Source organism: Oryctolagus cuniculus, chromosome 8, assembly GCF_964237555.1.
Source record: "Oryctolagus cuniculus chromosome 8, mOryCun1.1, whole genome shotgun sequence".
NCBI lineage: Eukaryota > Metazoa > Chordata > Mammalia > Lagomorpha > Leporidae > Oryctolagus > Oryctolagus cuniculus.
Genome location: NC_091439.1, coordinates 56,787,221 through 56,808,831, shown reverse-complemented (window position 1 = coordinate 56,808,831; position 21,611 = coordinate 56,787,221). Strand labels below are relative to the sequence as shown.

The 21,611-nt window shown below is 44.0% G+C and overlaps 1 long non-coding RNA gene across 1 annotated transcript in view; it reads left to right on the top strand.

The window, feature by feature from the left end:
* Window positions 1-20,619, top strand: part of LOC103350731 (uncharacterized) — a 132,871-nt gene extending 112,252 nt beyond the window's left edge. Inside the window, exons 9-10 of the long non-coding RNA XR_011378317.1 lie at window positions 2,137-2,194; window positions 16,699-20,619. This is a non-coding gene — a long non-coding RNA (uncharacterized lncRNA). The remainder of the gene's footprint in view (window positions 1-2,136; window positions 2,195-16,698) is intronic.
* Window positions 20,620-21,611: the final 992 nt, after the last annotated feature.

The following is a 21,611-nucleotide window of genomic DNA, read 5'->3' as shown; positions in this document are numbered from 1 at the left end:
ATATGGGCTGCTCCACTTCCAGTCCAGCTCCCTGCTAATGTGCCTGGGAAAGCAGTGGTGCCTGCACCCACGTGGGAGACCCAGAAGAAGCTTCTGGCTCCTGGCTTTGGATTGTCTCAGCTCTGGCCATTTGGAGAGTGAGCCAGCGGTTGGAAGAACTCTCTCTCTTTCTCTCTACCCTTCTCTCTGTAACTCTTTCATATAAATAAAATAAATTTTTAAAAAATTACGTTATGTGCTGTACTCACCATTCTTCTGATGCTGGGAGGTGGTAAAACGCCTGTGTGATGAGATGAATGAGGCTGAATAACAGGCATTATGATGGCTATATGAGGGTTACTCGAGCACAGGCGCGGTGACAGTGCACCACCGCTGATTTAGCTGAGACTACCAACCAACCAGCCTGCAGGGGGTATACAATATGTATATGCAGGACAAAGGGAGGATTCACATCCCAGACTGGACAGAGTGCATCGGCAAGACATTGTATCATTTTACTCAGAATGCTGTATAATCTAAAACTTCTGAATTGCTTATTTCTGGAATTTTCCATTTCATATTTTTGGTTAGCCATAGATAACTGAAACTCTTGAAAGCAAAAGTATGGATAAAGGGGAACTCTCCTTGAATGTTTGCCTTATGACATTGATACTCAGTTGTATTTTTTTGCATTTATTACAAATCAAGTGAAATCATTGGTAAACTCTAAGAGGCTTTTATTTTGTATTTCCTGTTAATTTTGGTCCTTACCAATTGATATTTTTAACAGCATCTATTGTAGAGAAATTGATATACCTAATTTAAATGTTTTATGCCATATTTTATCTTTTTAAAAATATATGTATTTATTTGAAAGGCAGTTACAGAGAGAGAGATCTTCCATCTGCTGGCTAACTCCCTAAATGGCCACAACAGCCAGGGCTGGGCCAGGCCTAAGCCAGAAGCCCCAGGGCTCCATGGTGTTGGGCATTGCTTAACATCTCCATTACAATATGGTGCCTGGCGGATGTGTCTGCGGGTGGTTAAGCTCCGTAAGATCAGACCACCGGCAGGGATAGGTCCGCTTTAGTTCCGGACACGTGGACAGTGCGTGATACCTATACTTTACTTAAGGTGCCCCTGAGCATGGTCCACCTATGCCTGCGTGACCTTTTCGCTGATTGGCTCCCCTACTGCGCATGTCCTTTGTAAGCTTTATAAGCCTACTGCATGCTTCCTCAATAAAGTGGTTCCTGCTTCGACAGAACTCACGGGTGCTTGTATGTTCGACCTTACCCTTCCCGTTCGCCTTGTTGGGGAGTGCTTGTGCTGCCCCTGCTGGTCAGGGCCTAGCACTGGGCTTGAGACCCCGACACCATGGGGATCCCCGACATGGGTGGCAGGTCAATTACTTGGACCATCTTCTGCTGCTTTCCCAAGCATATTAGGGGAGCTGGATTGGAGTGGAGCAGCAGAGACTTGAATCTGCAATTATGTAGGATGCCAGCATCACAGGTGGTGTCTTAACCTGCTGTGCCACAGTGCCAGCCTCTATACTGTATTTTAAAAGCCATTGCCTTTTACTATGCCCACAAGTATGATGGGAAAAACCTGGACTCATCTGGGATCATGTTTCACAGCCTTGGAATGTTTAAGTTTTGTCCAGTGGTATGGTAGAGCCAGATGACCCCGACTCAGGAGGGACGAGTATGTGTGTTGCATCTCTGCATTTGATGAGTGCTGTGGTTTGGTAATGGATTGAATGTTTCTCAAGGGTTTAGGGGTTGAAATTTAATCCCCATTGTGAGGTATAAAGAGGGTAGAAATTTAAACTATTGTGTTTATAGGTGGGGCTTTTGGGAGGTAATTGGGGTTTGATAAGGCCATCAGGGTTGAGCTCCCACCATGACTGAAAACTAGTAGACTTATAGGAAGAGAGAGACCAAAAGAAATAGACACACATGCTGGATTATTCTTGCCATGTGATACCTTGCAAAACCTTAGAACCCTGAGCCAAAATAAATCTCTTTTCTTTATAAAGTAGGCTGCCCTTGACTACTAAAGTGACCTTAGGTTGATAGCTTGAAATTGGCAAGTGTAGAAGTCTTTACACCATGGAAATTGGCAAATGCTATAAACCAGGACTTTATTTTTCAGAGAGCCATTTTACCGGTCATACCACTAGTTTGTCTCTACATATACCCTACAAAGGGAGGTGAGCATCAGGCTATTCCTTGAGTAATTTTGTTTTCATTTTATCTAAGGGATTATGTAAAAAAGTAAAAAGTTTGGCTTTAAAAATTATTGAATGTGTACCAAATTCTTGACTTAGTGTGATTTAGAGATAAACATAACATTAGCTGGAAGAGCTTGTAAAAGTTTTGTGGGCTGTCTGCTATCTGATGGAGAACTCTTATTATAGGATAACTGTTACTTTTGTTTGCCCTGAATCTATTCCCTCTTCTTATAATAGTGTCTTGCTGACTCTCAGTCCAAATGATTTAGGAAGGCAGAGTTACTGACCCCATGCTCACCCTGTCTTCCTGCATGCCCGTGGCCACCAACTTATGTGCAGGAATGAGCATATGACTTCTGGCTAATGAGATTGCAGCTTTCCCATGGTCACAGAAATAGGTTCAGGCGAGACACTTGGCCCAAGCTAGAGTGAATTCCAGCAGTTGCTGGAGCTATCAAGAAACAGAATCTGGAGTAGTATAACATTGGGTTTGTAGGGTGCTGTCTCTGCCCCTCTCTTGAGGACAATATTTGCGAGTATGAAGCAAACACAAGACAAGGAGAACTGGACAATGGAAAAGAGATTCCTTACCATTTGAGTTTTCAGATTCATTTATGAATGAATCCAGAATTATATCAAACCAATTTGTTTTCTTTTTGCTTAAGCCATTTAAATTAGTATTAGTCACTTAAAATTCAGATATTTAATATTTCTTTCTATAGCAAATCTGAACATTTAGCAACCAACTCTTTGATGCATCTAATGATAAGGCTTTCACTATTTTGAGATACATTTTGTTTCATTTTTTGGTGATTCTGAATGTTATAAAATTTTACACTGATCTTAAAATTTTCTGTGTTCACTGGTCACATATCTGGTATCAAGGGTGACATTTGAGTTGTAGGTGTACATACTTATCTGCCATCTTGCACTTCATAAACTCTGAGTTAATTATCATGTCTCTGCCAAATCCTCTCTAGCCATACATCTTTGTATTTTCAAAGATTCTACATGATTCTCATCTTTCTGGTCATAGTCTTCTGGATATAGAGTAGCTGGTCAATATCTTTTTAAAAATGTGGCATACTCACAGACATAATATTTGTGACGAGTCTGAATAAAGTAGAGAGGGTTTATTGTCTTGCTCTTCCTGCAGGATTGACTGTCAGTGAAATGCCGATGGGAGAAAGTGTATGATTAGGACCTCGCTTCCATTTCTATCTTATTTCTTCTGTTTCTATGATTTCATCCCTTCAAGGTTTAGTTTCTTTTTCTACCCCCAGGGCCCTCTCACCTCTTGTCCTGTTCACTCTCAACCACCATCGCTCCCTTCACCCCAGTGCCATGCCCATCCCCAGCTGGTCCGTATTACAACAAACAGTAAGGAAGAATTTGACTCTTACATTGAACTGAAGCACAAAATAAAAGGGGAGTTTAATGTGCCCCTCTCTTCAGAGGTATATATTTCTGTTTCTATAGATCATGCCTTGATTAGTTTGGGCCAAAGAACAGAAGTTCCAGTTGTGGAGTTTTAGATGTTGTTGAACCATGTAGGGAGGGCAGTGTGTTGGAGGTCCCACAGGAGGCCCCTACCTGCTCACAGCTCCTGGGCCAGTCTGCCCCAAGGCCTCTCCGACATAGGGTCTACCCATCTGAGTTTGACCAGGGCCACCTGTGTTTCTGCCTTCTGTTTCTTCCTGGCTCTTTCTGGAAGACAAATGAGACAGCAATCAAAACCAAAACACAGACTTGGAAGAAGCTCCATTTCACCTGTACAACTCAAAAAGCTCCCCCTGCGACTCCCCCATCCTGTTTGGAATCTGAGATAAAGAAGGGAGGTTTACATATTTAAATGTTGTACTCCTTTTGAGATTCACATATTCCAAAGATTCGACTGGTCAAACAATCCGTCTGATGCTGTCATTGAAATACCTAGATAGAACAGATCCATGCCTTTGTTGGATCTATCTGGTTTTAACATTCTTTTTTTTTGTTTAAAGATTTATATTTTATTTGAAAGTCAGAGTTACACAGAGAGAGGAGAGCAGAAAGAGAGAGAGAGAGAGGTCTTCCATCCAATAGTTCACTCCCCAAATGGCCGCAACGGCCGGAGCTGTGCCGATCTGAAGCCAGGAGCCAGGAGCTTCTTCCAGGTCTCCCACGTGGGTGCAGGGGCCCAAGGACTGGGGCCATCTTCTACTGCTTTCCCAGGCCATAGCAGAGAGCTGGACAGGAAGTGGAGCAGCCGGGTCTCTAACCAGCACCCATATGGGATACGCCAGGGCGTTAACCCACTGTGCCACAGCACGGTGTGTTGGGGGAGCATTAACATTCCTTTGATATTGCTATTAGGCACTGTCCTCTCACCATCCACAACGTGGTGGTTGTTGAATCCCAAATACTAGCCCAATTCTTGATTCTCAAGAATCTTTGCAGTTGCTTAAAAAAAGGGGGGGGGGGTGTCAGCCTGTAAGTTTAAATATTCAAAGTAATATCTCCCAGCGGTTTAGAATTTCTTCTCAGAATTCCAGTTCTTGAGTAAGCTTAATGGAGTTTTTCTATAAGACCTATTTATGGAGGAAAATTTATGATAATGTGCGTCCATCTTGCAGTAAATCCGAGGATACGCATTTCTCAGAAGGAGCAGAAAGACCTCTTTATAATACATCCTTTCCCTGCGTCAGCCTGCTCTGGGAGAGGACCACCGGGCCGGCATTATATTGACGTCCCTGGGCACACACACACTGATTTTCAGCAATGGGCAATTTTTACCAAGCTAACTTCTCCTCACAAATTGAAACTTAATTTTTCTCTTGGTTAGTCTTCGTGTTAAGAATCTTTTCCAAATCACTTCCCGGTCTCCCTCCATGAAACCACCACTGGTTAATGGAAACCTACAGCACCTGATGGGGTGAGAGACGGTGACAAGCCCCTCAGTCCGTTTTCCCTGTTGAATAAACAGGTCTTTTCTAAGGACACTGCTGGTGGTTTGATCCCTGGCAGTTACTTTCCTCAAAAACGTGTCTTCTGAGAGCAAGTGGTTCTCCCTAGCAGAATGAGAACCTTTCAGAACCCTTCCTGTTTGTTTAGTTTCTTGATTATATGAAGTACATTAAAACCAGTCCAAGGCCCATTAACATAATTTTCATGCATGTTGGTTCTGGCAAAATACACTAGGCAGGAACTGTATGATAAATGAGATAAATAATTTTGATGGAGCAGTGAAATAAAATAAACTTTTGCTGTTTAAGAAAACAAACCGTGGCCTGTGTGTGTATGGAAATCGGCCTGTGTTCGGGTGGCATTCTGAGGGTGGCCTCTCTCCCTCAGCATGTTCTGGGGAGAAAGAGCGGCTGTCTTGTCCCTACAAGGCCCAGCTGCAGCCTGAAAACAAAATATTATGAAGCCTACTGTTCTTTAAGGATTGATTGTCTAGGCTGTGAATTATGGGAGGGTCCCGTCCCTTTTACTTCCTGTTCTTGGTTGCCTTTTAGCACTTTGCCTAAAGAATGGGCAAAGGCAGACAGAGGAGATGAAACGTGTGTATGTTTACATTGAGACTTATTAATACCTTCAGGGAAGAAATTGTTGGAGACTGGGTAGGTTCTTTCGCGCAAGCGTAATTTTGCTTAGCTCACAGTTTATAGACTGCTGTGTGAGCAGGCCCTTCTAGAGTATCTGCCAGTTAGAGTTAAAATTGGAATCATAGAACATGTGCAAATATATATATATATATATATATAGCCTTCCTATCCAGAGAAGTCTGGAAGACACTTTTCTTTTTTGTAAAATATTTATTTTATTTATTTGAAAGAGTTACAGAGAGAGGTAGAGGCAGAGAGAGAGGTCCTCCATCTGCTGGTTCACTCCCCACTCCCCAGATGGCCGCAACGGCTGGAGCTGCACTGATCCTAAGCCAGGAGCCAGGAGCTTCTTCCAGGTCTCCCACGAAGGTGCAGCGGCCCAAGGACTTGGGCCATCCTCCACCGCTTCCCCAGGCCATAGCAGAGAGCTGTGGACTAGAACCGGCACCCATGTGGGATGCCGGCGCTTCAGGCCAGGGCGTTAACCCACAGAGTTGGCCCCTGGAAGGCACTTTTCAAGGTGATATTAGTCTTCTGTTTCCTTATAATCATGAAAGCTGGAAAGAGCCTCAGAAGAGATCTTGAGTACTTTGTGTATTTCTTCTTAAGGTTTTTTGGAAATGGGTTCTTAAAAATCAGCTATAGTGTTTTACAGTGTATTGGTTCTTCCAGTGTTAGCAGCCAGGTTTGGTTGCACTGAGAACCTCCTCCAGTGCAGAGCTGTTTCTTGGGTGAGAGGAGGGCAAATCCACATAGGTGTCATGCGCTGGCAGAAGGTGGCAAAATCACACTTGTGCATGTTGTTTGTTTAGTTTTGCAGTAAGAACACTTAACATGACAGCTATACTGTTATTTTATACTTATTATAATTATATATTTATTATTATTTTAAAAAGCATTTAATACATTATTATTAACTGTAGGAATGAATAATGTTTTGCAGCAGATGAAACTTCACACCAATTGAATAGAAACTTACTTATTTTTACTACTCAAAGACTGATCAGCTAGAAGACATTCAGGCAATAAAGAAGAGAAAATTAACAAGATGTCTGATGGATTTCAAATGTCCTGTCAGTGCTGCACCATCAGCTGTCATGGACTGTTTATGTCCTACATGTAACAGGAAGCCCTTGAGTTTCTGTTTTTAAATACATGAAAAAGACAGCACCCCTATTGCAACTGCTCTACACATTCTAGTCTCTCTTGAGCTGAAGTAGCCATTGGATGCACTACTATATTAAACCTCATTTATCTTATTCTAGTCTAATGTTACCTTAAGAAGAGTCTTGGAATCCTGAGAAAATGGTGGCAGCATGAGTTTTGGATCCTCCTGACTTCCCTACAAAAAAAACAGAGACTGAATTGTGTGATATATGAATTATACCTCAACAAAGCTGCTAAAAATATATATGTATTGCAAAGCTCAGTATCTTAAGCTACACACACATAGACCAGAGCAACTAGATCATAAAACCAAAAATCCATGGACAACATGTATGGCAAAACCTGGAGACAAGGTGAACCTATGAACTTTAAAACATAAGCCACAAGACCTGTGCCTTTTTAGCATCTGTGTAAGAGAAGAGAAGGGGGGAGCAAAGAGTCTGCATTTGGTGGATTTGAGAACAGAAGAACCCCTAAATAGATGAAACTGGACACCACAGCACATCAGTTTGGTAACAACTGCTGAAGTGGTCAGGTGTCTGCCTTCCCAATTGCGAGTGATGCCAGGGGCCCGTGGTAAGGCTTAAAAACGACTGAGCAGTACAATCCCAGGGTGCTCTTAACACTGACCTTCTAGGCTCTTTTCTGGCATAAGGACCCACACCAGAGATGGAAAAAAAGGATCAGAAAAGGTGGAGGCATGCCGAACACAGAGCTAAGAAATGTGAGAGAGCAAGCTGCTGAAGGTAGGCGCATCATGGACTTTATGAAGAACACGTTTAGATTTTGGGAAAACTTGAAAAGATAGTATAGAGAATTTCCATATATTCCACACTCAGTTTCCTCTGTATTGATCTGTTATATTTTACTGTAGTGTGGAACAGTTGTGATAATTAATGAACCAACAGACATTATTATTAACAAAAGTCTGTGCTTTATTCAGATTTCCCTAGTTTTTACCTAATGTCTTCTTCTTTTTTCTTTTTAAAGATTTATTTATTTATTTTGAAAGTCAGAGTTACAGAGAGAGGAGAAAGACAGACAGACAGAGGTCTTCCATCTGCTAGTTCACTCCCCAGGTAGCCTCAGTGGCCAGCTCTGGGTGAGGTTAAAGCCAGGAGCCAGGAGCTTCATCTGGGTATCCCATGTGGATGACAGGGATCCAAACACTTGAGCCATTTGCTGCTACTGTTTACAGCTCATTAGTGGGAGCTGGATCAGACGTGAAGCAGGGGCTGTGCGTAGTAAGTTAAGCTGTCGCCTGCAGTGCCAGCATCCCATATGGGCGCTGGTTCTGGTCCAGCTGCTCTACTTCTGATCCAGCTCTCTGCTATAGCCTGGGAAAGCAGCAGAAGATGGCCCAAGTCCTTGAGACCCTGCTTCCGTGTGGGAGACCTGGAAGAAGCTCCTGGCTCCTGGCTTCATACTGGTGCAGCTCCGGGCGTTGCAGCCAATTGGGGAGTGAACCAGCGGATGGAAGACATCTCTCTCTGTCTCTGTCTCTCTCTCTCTCTCTCTCTCTCTCTGACTCTTCTTCTCTCTCTGTGTAACCCTGACTTTCAAATAAATAAATAAATCTTAAAAAAAAAAAAAAAGTGAAGTAGCCAGGAAACAAACTGGTGCCCATATGGGATGCTGATGTCACAGGTGGTGGCTTTACCCACTGTGCCACAATGCTGGCCCCCTAATGTCCTCTTTCTGTTCCAGGATACCATTCAAGATACCACTTCACATTTACTTGTCATGCTGTCTAAGGCTCCTATTGGCTGTGGCAATGTTTCCAACTTTGCTTGTTTTTGATGATCTTGACAGTTTTGAGGGGTACTGCTCAGGTATTTTGGAAAAGCCAAGAAAATATGTCCTTGTGAAATATGGAAAAGTTGTGTGAATCAAAACTTTTCCAATTAGGTTATCATCAGACTTTCCACAGCAGTGTTTTATGCCAGAAAAAATGGTCTAAAATGTCTAAGATGATAAGGAAAGCCAATGTATGCCAAGATTTTATATGTAGCAAAACTGACTTCCGTGTTAAAAAATGCACAAAAATTGTTTTTCAGCACAGAAGAGCTCAAATACATTGTTCCATGCGCCCTGTGAAAATTATGTCACCCTAGATTTGCAGTAGAAATGAGGGATTACTCTACTTTCAAAAACTTGCATGCATATCTGGTATGTGTGCTTCCTAGCTCAGTTCACTGAAAATGACTAGAAATAATGACCAACTCAGAAGCAATGAACATTTCTAGTACCCATGTGTGGTCTTAAAATGTCATTCCTCTCTAAAAGAAACCAGGACTTATGGGGGTGGGGGAGCGGAATTCCTGGAACAGGAAATATACAAGACGATCTTACAACATCTTGTAACACCACATAGCCAGGAAGCTCTCAAGAGCCAGTAAAGACGTCTCTAATGCACTGGAGAGCCAATTAGAAGAGGCGCCCACCAACCAGTTTGAGCTTCAGTATGGATAAGAATGTAAATGGCCTAAATATATCAAATTTGTTTAAATTTGTGATTGCATTTTAAAATATGTAATTAGTTGATCATCTTTGGGAAAGAACAAGAATCAATGTGTTGCTTTCAAAACTGAGTAGATAAAAGAGAAGAATCAAACATTCATCTCCCTTTCCTTTGTGCAGTTTACAGCAACTATCTCCTTGTAAAATTATTTCAGCTAACAAATAACAACAAAAAATACAATTAAAATGTCACAGTTTGCAACTTGTAATGTATTTACAGATGCAGGCATTGAAGATCAGTGCTTTCATGCAAAAAGGCATGAAACCAGACATTATATTCCTGTTTGTGAAAAAACACAACGCAGTCTAGAGTTTTCAAAGCCAGGTGTGATCTGATCTAGTCTCAGACCAGCTGCCAATCTGCAGGAAATACTAAGTACAGAGGAACATGCTGAACCGCACCGAGTGTATGCAGCCCGAGAAGTCCAGGCTATGGGAAATCCTGTGGATCCAATAGCCTGAGCTTTTTTCAACAGATAAATTCTATGGAAAAAATAATAATAAAGGTAGCCTATGGATTGGTAGAAAATAATTGTCAACCATGTATCTAACAAGTAGTCAACATACAAAAATACATTTAGGAACTTCTACACTCAATAGCACAAAACCAAATGCTCTGATTGAACAGCCATTTCTCCAAAGAAGCCGTTCAGATAGCCAAAAGGCGTATGAAAAGTTGCCCAACATCAGGGCCAGCTCTGTGGCATAAAGGATTCAGGTGCTGCCTGCAATGCTGACATCCCATATGGGAACTGTTTTGAGTCCTAGCTGCTCCACTTCCAATCCAGTTCCCTGCTAATGTGCCTAGGAAATCAGCGAAAGATGGCCCAAGTCCTTGGGCCCCTGCATCCACATGGGAGACCCAGATGAGCTCCTGGCTCCTGGCTTCAGCCTTACCTAGGCCCTGCCATTGCAGCCATTTGGAAAGTTAACCAGTGAATGGAAGGTCTTTCTCTCCTCCTCTCTCTGTAACTCTTTCAAAATAAATAAATATATGTTTAAAAAAACAAGTTGCCCCGACATCACTAATTACCAGGAAAATGCAAATCAAAACCACAATGAGATACTACCTTACATCTCTTAGGATGGCTTTTATCAAAAAGATAAAAAGATGATTCAGAGCAAAGAGAATGATTTTATACTGTTGGTGGGAGTGTAGATTGGTGAGGCCACTATGAAAAAATGCTGTAGAAGTTCCCAAAGAAATTAAAAATAGAATCGCTATGTGTTCAGCAATCCCTTTTCTAGTTATATACCCCAAGGAAATGAAATCGTCACTCTATAAAGGCATATGCACTCCCATGTTTGTTGCAGCATAATTCACAATAGTCAGGACATGGAATCTGCTTAAGTATCCATTGATGGATAAATGGATAAAGAAATTGTGATAAATGTGCATTTGTATAATTCAGCATTAAAAAAATGATGGGAAATCCTGACATTTGCCACCATGTGGATGGAAATGGAGGATGTTATACTAAGTGGAATAATCCTGAGACAGAAAACATTTTTTGCATGATTTCACTTATACTGAAAAATTTTTTTTAAAAAAATTGATACATAGAACAAGGAATAGAACTGGGATTACCAGGGTCAGGAAGCAAGAGTTAAAGGGTACGAAGTTGGAGTCAAGTAGAATGATTATGTCTAGAGAGTTAATGTGCAACATGAGGGCTGTAATTAACAATATTGTGTCATGTACTGGGAATTTTCCAAGAGGATAGATTTCAGTAACTGTTACCACATACTCACTCACATACACACACACACACACACACACACACACACTAAAAATAGGGGTGGGAGTTTGACAGAGTGGTTAAGATACTTGCATCCTGTATTGGAGTACCTAGGCTTCAGTCTGGCACCCAGCTTCTGACTCCAGCTTCTGCAATGTAGAAGACACAGCGATGACAAGTGATTGGGTTCTTGCCACCCATGCGAGAGACCTAGATTGAATTCCTGGCTCCTGTCTTTGGCCTTGGTCCTGGCCCAGCCCCATCTGCTGGACATTTTCAGGGGTGAACCAGACAATGGGGCTGTCTGTGTCTTTCTCAAATAAATCAACAGTTTTAAAAGTAAATAAAAGTAGGGGCCGGCGCTGTGGTGCACTGGGTTAACACCCTGGCCTGAAGCGCCGGCATCCCATATGGGCGCCGGTTCAGGACCCGGCTGCTCCACTTCCTGTCCAGCTCTCTGCTATGGCCCGGGAAAGCAGTGGAAGATGGCCCAAGCCCTTGGGCCCCTGCACCCACATGGGAGACCTGGAAGAAGCTCCTGGCTCTTGGCTTCGGATCAGCACAGCTCCGATCATTGCGGCCATGTGGGGAGTGAACCATTGGATGGAAGACCTCTCTCTCTCTCTCTCTCTATCTCTGTCTCTGTGTAACTCTTTCAAATAAATAAATAAATATTTTAAAAAATAAATAAAAGTAAAGGAAACTACATGAAATAACGGGCACGTTAATTTTCTTGACTGTTACAGTAGCTCAAGATAAGTATATGTCAATATGTTGTATACCTTCAGTATGTATAGTAAATAATAATAATAATAGCAGTAGAACGAACTTCAAAATATAGATCAGATTTTAAAGAATGGGCCAGACTTAATGACAGTGTCTCAGTACACACATGGGTGATAAAGCCATAACAAATGACAAGGGAGTGATTACTTTAATCTCAGGACTGCAGTTACTTCTGGAGGTAGGAGGGGCTGTAATGAGATGAGGCACATGGAGGTTCTGCTGTCTGGCTGGAAAGTTCTTGCGAGGTGGTTACTGGGGGCTAACCTGATAATCCACTAAGCCGTACTTTGTTCTGTGGGATTTTCTGTTATCTGTGTTGTATTGTACATTTATAAAGATATTTTTAACATTTATTAATAGTCATATTCTAAAAAAAATTTTTTTTTTAATTTTGAAAGGCAGAGAGAGTATGTGACAGAGATCTACCGTCTACTGCTTTACCTCCAAACGCCCTCAGTGGCTGGGGTGGGGCCAAGGCCAAAGCTGGGAGCTGGGTGCTCAATCTGGTCTCCCTCATGGGTGGCAGGAACCTGAGCACTTCAGCCATCACTGCTGCCTGCCAGTGTCTGCATTAGCAGGAAGCTGGAGTGTGAAGTAGGGAGTTGGGACCTGAACCCAGGTATTCTGATGCTGGATACAAGTGTGCCAACTGGCATCTTAACCGCTATAGCAGCCAAATGCCTGCCCTCAAACTGTCTTTGAGTTGCAAGCTGCTTTGACATTCTGATCAAGTCTTTCCCAGATGTCACAAATGTCCCAGCACATGAATACTCATACAGTCAGGGCATCTGTGCACACCTCAGCCCCGGTTCTCCCTAGCTCCACACTACCCTGAACTGGGAACTCGGCAGGAAGAATTCCTGTTAAAAATATATTGTACTCAGAGGAAGGATAAGTTGAATTTAAACAAAATTCACTATCAATTGACAGCAAGTGAAACTAATAGAACTGGCTTGCCACGAGCTGAAATGAACTATTGTTTTCACCTACAAAAGAGGAGCGCGTGGATGAACTTCAAAGAGCCCGAGAATCCCCGGAAATGTTGTGGCATTGTATTATGTGCGTATGAGCGCTTTTCTGGGGAAAGGGTCCACAGCTTTGATTAATTAGCAAAGGGGTCTCTGTGACCCAAATGGTTAGTGAATCTGAGCAAGCTGTGATGTTCCTCGAGCCACTGAACCACCAAGGGTGCTACTCATGGCATTTGGCTGACTGGGGGGAGGGGGTCCTGCTCTCTGGACCCCAGTGGTCTTTCTTGTGACATCGCCCCCACCAGGTCCCCAGTGGGAGGATCAGGCCCTGGTAGCAGCTGCCGGCCGCTGAGCTACCAGGCAGGGCTGTGCTCACCACCTTGTACCTATTTCTGGGCTTGACCCTTTCCTTTCATCGCTGAGTTCTCCAAATGCCAGTTATCAGGGGGCAGCCTCCTCACATTTTGACAGGTCTGCTACCACTTCCCCCTGTCACTCCTTACTGTTTTCTTTACATAAAGTCAAGTTTTTAGAAATTGCATGTGTTGGGGAGAGAGGCGGTGCGAGGCATGTTTGGCCTAGTATTTAAGATGCTGGTTGGGACACCTGGCTCTCACTAGGAGTGCTGAGTTCAATGCCAGGCTCCAGCTTCCTGCCAGTGTGCATTTTAGGAAGCAACAGGTGATGGAAGGCTCAAGTACCTGGGTCCCCATGACCCACGTGGAAGAAGACCTGGCTTGAATTCCTGGCTCCCAACTCCAGGCTAGACCAGCCATGGCTGTTGTGAGAATTTGGGGAGTGAACTAGTGGATGGGGGCTCTTATTTTTCTCTTTCTGCCTTTCAAATTAAAAAAAATACTATGTGGATTTAAAATCCTCTTAGGGGCGAGTGTTTGGTGGAATGGTGAAGTATCTTGCTTGGGATGCCTGCATCTTTTATCAGAGTGCTAGGATTTAAATCCTGGCTCGTCTTCCAACTGAAGCTGCAGGTGCTAGCTCAAGAAGCTGGGTTTCTGCCACCCATGTGAGAGACCTGGACCAAGTTCCCGGCTCCTGGCTTCATCCTGGCCCCTTCAGGACTGTTGCAGGTATTTAGGGAGTGAACCAGCAGATGGGAGATATCTTTCTGATCTATGTCTCTGCGTTTCAAACAAATAACAAATAAGTAAAGAGGACAATGCTTGTGAAGTGGGTTCATGGGGCTGATCACATTCCTACTCCTGCATGAGACTGTAAGACCATCAGAACACTTGCTCCAGATCACCTGGCTGGTACAGACTCAGCGAGCTCCATCTCTGATAAGCTTCGTGCCTGCTTCTCTGCTGCACAGCTAGGAAAACCTCTTCATCCTCCAGTGGAGAGTTGTGTAGGTTACACGTTGTGAAATACTAGATTTGGAGTATAGCGTGCATGGCTTTGAAGAAAGGAGGCTTATGTTAATTCTCGTCTTGAAGAACCTTAAAAATCAAACCAAGATGGAGTGACCTAAGCCAATACCATTAAAAATAAGAAGTTACCTTTGCCCCAAATAAAATTAAAGTTTAAAAATTATAGCCCTAAACTTTTTCCCCCAAAGCTAAAATTAGGTGCAGCTATAAAAATAAGGGACCCTATGCTTAGCTAGCTGAGACACTTGTGCCTGGCTGTGCTAAGACCTAACCCAGTTTGTATACCTCCTAATACTCAAATAACGGTGTGGGAAGTAGGACACCACTCTCCCACAAAGGGAGCGAGACGCCATCCCCCTCAGGGTGAACAAGATGGTGCTGGCAGGGAAAGGAACTACTAAAGAAGTAAACAACAAAATGGCGACGAGGTGCATGCCTCCCATGTGATCCCGTAGCTGATTGGATAGAAGACACATGCCTTTCACATGATCAGCTCACGGATTGGAATGCTGTGTGCATGGCCTCCCATGTGATCCCATAGCTGATTGGATAGAAGACGCATGCCTTTCACATGATCAGCTCACAGATTGGACTGCTGTGTGCATGGCCTCCCATGTGATCCCGTAGCTGATTGGATAGAAGATGCATGCCCTTCACGTGATCAGCTCGCGGATTGGACTGCTGTGTGCATGGACTCTATAGTGCTTTAGATTGGTCGCTGCAGGTATACAAACCATGTGGCTTTGTGCTGGGGGCGCTCTCTGGACTCCCGAGTTCAGGAGGCCCGTCTGTGCAGACGCTGAATAAATCCTCTTGCTTTTGCATCAGCTGGTCTGGACTCTGAGTCTTTGGGGTGTGCCTCTCGATGTGTTAGCATCCTCACTCCGAGGGTCTAACAGTATATAAAACAAAATACACACAGATACACACACACACGCACACACACACACACCTGTGCACAAACTTGGCCTTGAACCTCTCAGAGTTAACCTCTGTTAAACGTGACATACCCTCACTCCGAGGGTCTAACAGTCTCTGTTATTATTTCCCAATGGTGTGAAGGTAGACGAATTATCTAAATTAAGTTCCTATTTCCTCACCTGTAAAGTGGGTATAGGAAAATGTAGCTCCTGGAATTCTCTCAAGAGTTGTAAGAGATCCTGGTATCAACCTAGAGACCCTCTTGGTATGGCATCCTCCCAGGCCTCTTAATATTCTGTTTTGGTTTTTTAAGATTTATTCATTTATTTGAGAGGCAGAGTCACAGACAGAGGGAGAGACAGAGAGGTCTTCTATCCGCTGGTTCACTTCCCAGATGGCTGCAACTGTCAGAGCTGGGCCAATCCGAAGCCAGGAGCCAGCACTTAGGTTATCTTCCAGTGCTCTTCCAGGCACATTAGCATGGAGCTGGATCAAAGTGGAGCAGCTGGGACCTGAACCTGCACATGTATGGGATGCCAGCGCCAAAGGCAGAGAACTATTATGCCACAGCCCCGACTTCAGTATTCTGAGTTTTTATCAAGGTTTGACATAGAATTATTATATAACTTGAGGCAGTTCATTCAACATATTTGAAGAGTTTTCTACTTGGAGGGTATGAAATAGTGATGCTGGTTTTTAAAGCTATGACTATTGAATTAAGAGGGAAACAGTAATTTCGTAAGATGGTGATCAATGAGAACTGTACATCTCTGCTGGAGGGAAATGAACTTGGAATAGGGGCTTGGCTTGTCTCCACATAGCTTCACTTCCACGCAGGCATGAAGGCGTCAGAGCGGTCTGTCACAGAGCTCACATTGAAAAAGAGCCATTTTCCCTCGTACCTTGATGAGCTACCAAACACAAAGCTGTGTTAAAACACTCAAAATAAATTGGCCTATGATCTGGACACTGCCATTCAAGAAACACCAGAGCCTACATAAGTAGCTGATGGGGGTGACTAAGATTTTCCTCCATTCACCCAGAAAAAAAAGATCTCTGCTTTAAATACCCAAAATGGCTGAAGCACAGAGAACAAAGGGTTAAAATTAAGTGAGTGTGGCTACCTGTCACTCAGAGCTCAGGTGTTCTGGCTTTCTGACTCCAGAGGCCAGTTTACCTCATTGTGGGTGTAGTTAGTTGCGAGTTATTTAGGGGCAAAAGTCAATTTAGGGAAAAAGAATTGATGGATGCCTATTGGGGACCTAGATCAACCCCTGGTCGTATACCTATGGCTGGCCGCTTTTCACGAGGATGGAAATCATTTAGTTCTTGGGCCAATCATAACATTCCTTCTATTACTCCTTTGAAGCGAAACTTAATTCTTTGTGTATTTTTTTTAAACAACAGGACCTCAAAGAGGAAATCTCACATTAAATGAAACACGAGACTGTGGACTATTGATCATAATATGTAAGTGTCCAGATGATTGCTTACGAACATGGACTGGATATATGGGTTAGTGGAAAACCCTGCCAACAGTCTGTTACATCATTGCTGATTTTGTTGGGAGACTGAATTATGTTGGTAAGAAACAAAATTTAAGACAAACTCTTGCTCTAAATGTTTAGAGTTTGTCCTGGTTGGTTGTTGCTGTTGTCTTTGGAGCTTAAATGCAAATGTGCATCAGGAATCACAAACATTGAGTATTGGAATGGTTCTCTCTGGATCTCCTTCTTGCTCTACTATTCGAGTATTTCCTTTCTGCTAGGGAAAGATAGAGGAAACAAGAACATGGTGAATTTGGAGCTCAGTGAGTAGGCACATTCAACCAGGGCTGCCTGATGCTCATGCTGATGGAAAACTTAACCCTAGCCATTTCTCTCATCGAAGTACGAACCAGGCCCGACCCTGGTTAGCTTCTGAGATCAGACGAGATGGGGTGCGTTCAGGGTGGTGTGGCTGTAGACTAAACCTTGCCATTTCTCAGTGTGGAAGCTAAGAAATGTGAGCATAATTCTGGTGGCACTGTAAATTTCAAAACAGCCCAAGGCCTGAGCAGTCAGCAGCCGGGTGAGTTCCAACACAGAGCAGTGGGATATCTATTTGGAATACGGTGACTTGCTAGTAGGCTGGGTGAAACCTTAGAGCTGACATAGCACTGTTTTTCTGCAGTGATTGTTTTAGTTCCATAGTTGTGAGCTAATTGGTTGTGGAAACATAGCCGAACAGAGAGAATTTGGATTGGAGACCCACCAACATACAATTTGAATCATGAAGATTAGCATTTCCATGTACTTTTATCAAGGTATCCACTGAGGAGCTAGTGCTGTGGCCTAGCGCGTAAAGCTGCCACTTGTAGTCCCAGCATCCTGTTTGGTCACCGGTTCAAGTCCCAGCTGCTCCACTTCTAATCCCTCTCTCTGCTGTGGCCTGGGAAAGCAGTAGAAGATGGTCGAAGTCCTTGGGCCCCTACACCATCTGTGGGAGATGTGGAAGAAGCTCCAGGCTGCTGACTTCGGATCGGCCCAGCTCCAGCCATTGTGGCTAGTTGGAGTGAACCAGCAGATGGAAGATCCCTCTTTGCCTCTGCCTCTGTAACTCTGCCTTTCAAATAAATAAAATTTTTTTTCTTTTAAAGTATCCACTGATTTGCTCCTTCCCCCACAATTCAGGGGTGGGGAACTTCTGGCCTACAGACTGTATAAGGCCCAGGAAAATCATTTAATCTGACTCTGCCAAGGCAACTGCAGGCAGGACTCGAAATTCAGTAAATCAATAGCAGGCTAATTTTTAACTTGATAATCTTGTATGGCCTGGAGTGATATTATAAATATCCAAATGAGGCCGGTGCCGCGGCTCAGTAGGATAATCCTCCGCCTTGCGGCGCGAGCACACCGGGTTCTAGTCCCGGTCAGGGCACCGGATTCTGTCCTGGTTGCCCCGCTTCCAGGCCAGCTCTCTGCTGTGGCCAGGGAGTGCAGTGGAGGATGGCCCAAGTCCTTGGGCCCTGCACGCCATGGGAGACCAGGATGAGCACCTGGCTTCTGCCTTCGGATAGGTGCAGTGCGCCAGCCGCAGAGCGCAGGCCGCGGCGGCCACTGGAGGGTGAACCAACGGCAAAGGAAGACCTTTCTCTCTGTCTCTCTCTCTCTCTCACTGTCCACTCTGCCTGTCAAAAAAAAAAAAAATCCAAATGACCCTTGGCAGAAAAAAGCTTCCCCAGCCTGCATGCAAAATAACCTAGGCTGGGTTCAGTTTCCGAAGATGGTAAGATACCTCTAACTCACTAATACTCCTACCTACAGGCTGGAGACAGTTGAATACAGTGCAGGCTGGAGTGCTCTTGTAGCCCAAAATTCAGTGTATTTTTAAAACTATAAGCATAAAAACCACCCAAGGCTTTCTAAAATGTAGCATCCTAAGATGCAGCTCCCCTACAGTCTGATTTGGCAAATCTGGAGAGAGAGCCTCATGCTTGAATTCTAACCAGCTCTCAAGGTGATCCTAATACTGGTGACTCCTCGTCCAGTTTTCCAGAAGCACTGATTGAAGGAATCATTTACCATACTCATTTTACAGATTACAGGCATCCCTCTGTGTTTGTCTGAGACTGATGCTAGCTACCCACTCCCCTACCTAGGATACAAAATCGCAGGATGTACAAGTTCCTTAGATGAAATGGCATAGTATTTGCATATAACCTGCACAATCCTTCCATATGCTTTAAGTCACCTTTAAATTGCTCATAATATCTAAGATAATGTAAAATCTGTGTGAAGAGTTGCTAAACTGTATTGTTTAGGGAATAATGACAAGGGGAAAAAAGTCTATATATAGTCATGGGGTGGGCATTTTGTGCAGTGGTCAAGTTGCTGCTGGGCTGCCTGTATCCTGTATCAGAGCACCTGCTTTGAGTCCTGGCTACTCCACTTGCCAGGGAGCTTCCTGCTGATGTACACCCTGGGAGGCTACTCCACTTGCCATGGAGTTTCCTGCTGATGTACACCCTGGGAGGCAGTGGGTGATGGTTCACGTACCTGGGACTCTGCTACCTGCATGGGAGACTTGAATGGGGTTCTGGGCTGCCTTCAACCTAGCCCTGCCCTGGCTGTTGCCTTTGGGCAGTGAGCAAGCAGTTGGAAAATCTGTTTCTCCCCCTCTCTCTCTTTCAAGTAAAATGAATAAAGTAATAAATAAATAAACATGATAAAGTCTGTACATGTTCAGTACAGATGCAAGTTTTTTCTAGTCTTTTCAATCATGATTGGTTAAGTCAATGGCTATGAAAGCAGCAGATAAAGAGGGCTGTGTTCTGTGAAGACACTGCTGCACCTTATATGCCAGACAGAAAAAGCAAAAAAGGGAAATGTAAAAGTCCATTTACAAGTGATCCTTTATAATCCCTGAAAATATCTAAGTAATTTCTGGAAAGGGATAGGTGGAGTCCTAGCAAAAGTGGCCACCAATTAATGACTGCTTTGTCCCCAGTGAAAATAATCTAGAGCTATGAGAAATAATTTCTGTATCCTTTGAAACCAAGTCTTTAGACCTCTGCCCTTCCTCCGTCAGAACCCATATTTCTACTCCTAAGACCTTGTATCCATGGAAATTCTTCCCAGTACCTAACGATGGCAAACCAAACCACAGGTTGGTTTCGAGGTCCTTTCGTCAGAAAGGCAATTCACCGGGCTAGTGTTGTGATATAGCAGGTAAAGTTGCTGCTTCCATATGGGCACTGATTTGTGTCCCAGTTGCTCTACTTCTGATCCACTTGCCTGCTAATGGCCTGTGTGTGGCCTAAGTTCTTGAGCCCCTGCTACCTTCATGGGAAACCTGGATGAAGCTCCTGGCTTAGGCCTGGCCCAGCCCTGGTCATGCAGCCATCTGGGGAGTGAACCTGTGCACGGAAGATCTCTGTGTCCCCCTGTCACTCTGAATCTTTCAAATAAATAAACCTTTAAAAAAAGAGAGGGAGAGAGAGAAGAAAGAAAGGCAATTCACCTCAAGTGAGATCCCCACGAATGTATCCTTGGATTAATTAGAAGAGGTGGGGAGGGAATCTAAAAGCTTTTGGTAATAGAATGCTCCCCTGCCCCCATCTCTTAGGGTTCACTTGTTATAGGCGGTAGGGTAGATGGGTCTTCAGTGACTGTGCCTGTAGGCTACTTGCTTTTCCAGTTGTGTGCAGAATCCCCTTAGACTGCTAATGAAACGAAACCATCTTTTTCAATAAATTAATTATAATAATAAACAGCTGTTAATCTTAGAGCACCTGGTTCTCCTTTGAAGTTTTTTTTTCTTTTTTTCAGACTCTAAATAGTAGGCAAGTGTGTGAAATAGAGGCTGATTCTTTTTTTTTTTTTGACAGGCAGAGTAGACAGTAAGAGAGACAGAGAGAAAGGTCTTCCTTTGCCGTTGGTTCACCCTCCAATGGCCGCCACAGCCGGTGCGGTGATCCGATGGCAGGAGCCAGGTACTTCTCCTGGTCTCCCATGGGGTGCAGGGCCCAAGCACTTGGGCCATCCTCCACTGCACTCCCTGGCCACAGCAGAGAGCTGGCCTGAAAGAAGGGCAACCGGGACAGAATCCGGTGCCCTGACCGGGACTAGAACCCGGTGTGCTGGCGCTGCAAGGCGGAGGATTAGCCTAGTGAGCCACAGCGCCGGCCTGAGGCTGATTCTAAAGAAATCCCTGACTCGACAAGGTAAGACATGGAAGGGAACAGCCATTTTCTAACTCTCCCCCCGCCTTGGTCTTGAGTGGAATAGTCTATCCTGTGCATCTAAGGACAGGAAGAAGGTTTTGTTGATCACTTTTACAAGGGGGTTGTAATTACTGTGTTTTTGTTAAACTTATGTTTTTAACTTCCTGGTGAGGGAATTTAAGAGGACAAAATAATTTTAGAACTAATATGTATAAAAAGAGAAAGTGATTGTCAAGCAGCATTCATCCAACTGTATTATTTTTAAAAGATTTATTTATTTATTTATTTGAGAGTCAGTTACAGAGAGAGAAGGAGAGGCAGGGAGAGGGAGAGAGGTCTTCCATCCGCTGGCTCATTCCCCAATTGGCTGCAACGGCCAGAGCTTGGCCGAAGCCAAGAGCCAGGAGCTTCCTCCAGGTCTTCCCAAATGGGTGCAGAGGCCCAAGGACTTAGGCCATCCTCTACTGCTTTCCCAGGCCATAGCAGAGAGCTGGATTGGAAGTGGAGCACCTGGGACTTGAACTGGCACCCACATGGGATGCCAACACTACAGGCGGTGGCTTTACCTTGTATGCCACAGCGCTGGCCCCTATCCAACTTTAATGTGCATACAAAT